Source organism: Achroia grisella, unplaced genomic scaffold, assembly GCF_030625045.1.
Source record: "Achroia grisella isolate CSIRO2021 unplaced genomic scaffold, CSIRO_AGI_Agris_v1 utg1062, whole genome shotgun sequence".
NCBI lineage: Eukaryota > Metazoa > Arthropoda > Insecta > Lepidoptera > Pyralidae > Achroia > Achroia grisella.
The window spans coordinates 1,398,850-1,404,849 of record NW_026712566.1 but is presented as its reverse complement, the minus strand read 5'-3'; positions in this window follow the sequence as shown (position 1 = coordinate 1,404,849).

Genomic DNA, 6,000 nt, shown 5'->3' with positions numbered 1-6,000 from the left:
TACTTCCTGTTACCTATGACATTACAGGCATTACATGAGTATGTTTGTTTGTGTCGGTTTGGGTGTTACCTATGTATAATGTATGCATTTACAAAAAAATATCTAAGTATTTGTGTCAGTTGTCTAGTACCCATAGATGACGCTGTGTGATGATAATTCTAGGTTATTATTATTAGTAATATAAGTAGTTACATTAATATATTATTTATTATTATTTCGAGCTACATGTGATAGCGATAAGACCGCCTTTTGTAAAAAAATATTTCACTTTTATTGTTCTTTGTTTATCTAGTAGTAGTAGTAATAAAGAGTTATTATTATTTATTTATAGTTGGCCACAAGTGTACAGATATAATGGTGCGACCATTGGCGCGCGGTGGCCGCCAATTACTCTATTGGCAACAATTGTTGTGCGACACCAACTGTCCGTCTGTCTATTATTGTATCATTATATCCTTCCACGTTGTATTTGCATTATAATTTTAGTATACATGTTAGACTGACAATAAATAGAGTATAATATGCACCTTCTTAACCAGATACGGAAAGAATAGTGATTTCGTCCAATTGCGAATATAGAACATTCAACTTGACTTTCGGTCGAAACTAATCATATTCGTCGGCCGTATATTATAATTTGCCATGATGAACCAATTATCCTGACCTCATCTTATAATCTTCAACTGGTGCCATACTAGCGTAATCCGTTAGCGCAGGTGGATGCACCATTTATATCAATTTCATTGCTAACAATGCACCATTTTAGGCTACACTCCACATGGTTCCCCCTAGAAATCATCGTAATAAATTCCCGTTGAATCTGATACGATAGGCTAACTGACCTGTCCTCATGTTTATTTTATCATTCTTCTCGTGGTGCCCCGTCAGTGCAAGCGGGTGTACCATTCTTTTATTATACATATTCTGTTGAGCTCTGAGGTTAGTTGGGAATGACATCTAATAAAAGTTAGACATCAGACGCTAGAACATTGGCGCAAAGTGGCCAGTCTGTGAGTGTTTTAAAGGATATATTTTGGCGAGTGCATAATTTTGTCTTGTCTTTTATCTTCCCCTTTTTATCACCGAACTACACGACAAATAATGGGACTTCACGGACGGAATTGTCGTATTACCACGTACGTCGTAGTAATCCGACATATTCACACTGAGTAGTTCGAGTCGTTTTTTATAATATGCTTGCCCAAAGTGTGGACACACTTCCAGCTTCCGTATTCTGGCTAAACAGTCTTATCATCATTTTCTCCAGATGAGATGAGGTTGGACCTGTCGGCTAACCCGTTTCTAGTAGAAAAATACCCCATAATTTGTATGGTAAAGTGACTGTAGCTGTCATAGCCTTAGTTTGCCGCCTGGCTCCACTCAGTATGTATATCGGTCAAGGCGAGGAGTCCAGGCGATGCTAAATAATGAGTTAATCCCACCCACGCCTCGTATTGTTCGACGTCCGACCGTCCGTTTGTCTTCACAACTACATTATTATATGAATATTTCTACAAATCATTGTATCAGTCGCCATACCATCAGTCAAGATAATTTGAACCTTACTGCAATAAATTTAAGTGTGTTAGAAATTAATCTTGTACGAAAAATATATTGAGTTAAGATATACAAATGGGCTCATTGTCAGTTGATCGAATTTGCATGAGATACGAAAGTTGAAGCGTTTAGAGATGCGATAGGTGATTTATGAATACATCTATAATATATTGGGCAGTGAATTATTTTAATAACATATATTATTACTGTATATTTTCTTCATTATTGATGTGTTTACATCAAATAAATAAATTTAAAGAATTTATCTTAAGACGTATTCTATCTATTTTTGATGGTGCCTGAATTATATATATTTTTTAAATAATAACTTTCATTGCATTCTTTTTTCAAATAATCAATAATGATTTTTCATATTCATAATTTATATATGTTTTTCGATATTTATTTAATTTTAATAATCGTCTAATAAATTCTACACTTCTTTATTATTACAATAACGCATAAATATTTACAATTAAAAATACAATTGAAAATAAAATTGATCTTACTGATATTATAAACGTGACAGTTTGTGTGTAGGATAGATGTATGCACAGATGTTTGTTACTCTTTCACGTAAAAAGTACTGAACGGACTATGATAAAACTTTACAATCATTTACCATCAGATGAGGTAAGACCAAGCGCAAACCCATTATTAATAAAAAAAAACAATTATACAGCTTATACATCAGAATAACATTATGGCTATAAATTTGGTGCCAGTAAAAGAGCGGGCACAGCCGGTAAAAATATATCATATTCGATGTAATATTCCCTTATCAATATTCAATATGACAATGTACCTTTAGATTAGATGTTTGGTTAATTGAAATAATAAAATAAAAAGTAAGTAGCAATCTTTGTAAAAAACAGAGTTCCTCAATAGTTTATTATATTGAGTTTTAATTAGTGTTATGATGACAATGTTGTGGTTACAAACGTGTTTACTTATATGTATAGGCAGCACTTCTAAAGTACATTACGATAGTGTAATAGCACTCAAACTATATTAAAGACAAATACACGTAGAGATCAAATAGCCTATTCAGACTTCGTGAAAAACTACTTTAAATGCATGCATTAGTTAAAAATGTTCGGCATTTAATGTTAGACATAACACCTATATAAATACCTATGCATTAAATAAATCTAAAAAAAAGTAGTAATCAAAAGTTTCTTGCCAGTTCTTCTCAAATCTATATACCGAACTGGACGGTAGGAAAAAAATTATAATGTAAGAACTTGACGTTCATAAGCGGCTAAATGTCCTACATGAATAAATGATTTTTAATAATGAATTTGAATATAATTATTAAAATATATACTTTTTTTTTAAATATAGATTTCATTTTGGGAATTTCCAAAGAATTTGTGTAAACGACAATTATTTATTTTGTGTTTTAAGTTGTTGATTATTAAATATTTTCAATAATAAACCTTGTTATGTTTCAGTTAACTTCAAATATTTTATTATATGATACTTCATACCTTCAGTGCGTACACTTACTCCACATGACTCTATTTAAAATTTGCATGCTCATAAATTGAGGCAATAAAACAGTAGTCAATAATAATATTAACTGGACATATTAATATCAACTAACTGTTTTGTGCAAATCAATTTATTTGATTAATTTAATTAATTTCATGTGAAGGTTATAATAGCAATTAATTAATCATTTAAGGTTCACACATTGACAAATCAAATATCGTAAAATGAACAAATATTGTTATGAAACCGCGAACTATTCATTAATCATTAATTAACTGCCCATTAAACCATCAAATTCTAATAAGTCAGCCTCAAAGTAACAAAGGATTACGATGGGCCTAATAAATCGTTAGTCCACCCACACTATCCGTTTTGCAATGCATCTATTAAAATTTGATAGATCAAGTGACTCATCAGATAGACAGACAAAAGTACTAGCGACCCACTCTGGATTTGTATAGCTATATCAGCAAATTTACACAAAATCTTAAATAATAAACTTTGGACAATTAACACAGCAGAGCTTATGTTATGGGTACTAGACAACTGATATAAATATTTAGGTATATATTTTTATGTAAATAAATACATACATAATATACATAGAAAACACCCAAACTGATACAAACAATCATACTCACGAATGCAAATATTTATACCGTGCGAGGAACCGAACCCGCGACCATCAGAAGTAAAGCGGTATATAGTTTAGTAGCTTTTAAGTTACAGACATATGCAGCGGGGGCTGTTTTATATACATGTACAGATTGTGTAGCAATTTAGTATACAGTCTCAATTTCCATTCCCGGCGGTTCAAACCCTGAACGATACAAACGTGTGTATTCCTGATATTAATCTATTTATATTATTATGAAAGTACTTAAATGAAATATATGTGGAAGTTATGCAATATCTCACGATTATTTCGGCAGGATATTTAACCACTGGGACTCGACGCGTTGCTTGAAGTTTAAGTTTAAAAAACATATATTTTTAAGCTTCAAATAGTTTCAATTGTTTATTGTCTGTGGAGCGGGATCACTATACAACTATTTAATAAAAACCGGAAATAATTGTATATGTATATTTCCCGAAAGCTCACAAGGAAATCCAAAGTAACATATAAAAAGATGTATCAAAATAAATACTAATATTTATAAAAAAACCATTGTTTTGGACAAGTCTATTATTATTTGATAATTAATTGCACTTACACAGTAAAAATCTCTATAGTATTCTATCATTCTTATTAGATTATCATGGTATTGAACAAGAAAATTATATAGAAGAATCCACGTTTATTGTTAATAGAGTTTTAGCTACATATTATCATATTTTGATGAAAATATATAATAAAATGGCAAAAACCAATTTAAGTAAATGATTGTGGCGTATACAATACAAGGGAATTGAATCTGGAGACCTTTAATTTGGTGGTTAACTGTATAAACCACAACACTGTTAGTGTAAGTACATTTTTTAATGGATTTATTAACCTTTAGTAAGATTTATTTATGTTCAGTATTCGTAGTTCAAGCTATTGTCAAATATTTGAGTTAGAACAATGAAAAAAATTCTTATCTCTATTATTATTGATACATATGTTTTTGGTTTTGGAGTTAGTAAAGAACATACATTTTCTACAATATCACAGAATATTATGTCTATAACCAATTTCATTTAATTAATATATTAAAACTTTAATCTATAAATATATAAATAAAGGTGGATATGGCGGACTTAATACCTAGAGGCATGGGTTTACTTTTTTCTATAACTATCTAAAAACCTATTTATATTTTTGTATTTGTTTCTAACTGATCTAATTCATCTAATTTAATTTAGTACTAAATTCTTCACAATCAATTCTTATTATTTTATTTTAGTTTTTATATTAATGTTATATTTTAGATTTGAACTTTATAACAATAATATTAGCATTCATAATGCAAACAATATTTTAAAAATAATACATAGCTATAACCTATATTTAACATAAAAACTACTTTTTTATATGTTCAATGGATTTTTGTTATACGATATAGAGGTAGTCAAGTTACCAGTCATTATTGTAGGGAAAAAATGCTTATGAATATACTTGAACGCAATGCGCCCGCGCAGATGTTTATATCCACTTTTTGTACGTTTTATTCAAATAACACGTCATCGTTAGATATTTATGGCAATAAATCAATCTGCTGACAAATGATTTATCAATATCTATTTATTGGAAATATTTATTTTTATTATTGGAACAAATGGCATATCTATCTTCAAATTAAACCAAATCAAATCAAAAGTCATTTATTCGTTGACGTATTTTTTTTGTATTATATTTTTTTCTCTACCGTCCAGTTCAGTATACGGACACAATTGAGAATAACTGGCAAGGAACTCAACTGATTTTCTTTTTTTTTTTATCAGTTTATTTACGTTCATGTTTGACAGCCTCGGTTGTCTAGCGGTTTAGCACACCGCTTTATTTCTGATGGTCGCGGGTACGATTCTACTAACTTACTACTAACGTACTAGACGTTGCAAACATTTTCATTCATGAGTTTGATTTTTTGTTTTTTTTTTGATCGGTCTGGATGTTTCCTAGTTATATTATGTATGTATTTACAAAAAAAAGTATCTATGTATTTGTTTCAGATGTCTAATGCCCATAACACAAACTCTTTTCAGCTTTGGACTAGATGGCGCTGTGTGAATTGATCTGAGTTATATTATTATACACAATTATTTTATTATTCTACAGAATATATATACCTATATAAAGAACGACCTAAATTAATACAAACTGATACACTTATGAAACATTTATATTGTGCGATGGAATCGAAACGGCGACCATAGAAAAGTATAGTACGCTAAATCGCTCGAACATTGAGCTCATCAACATAAACACAGAACATGAAACAAAATGAGTCACCTCGTAATGTCCAAGTG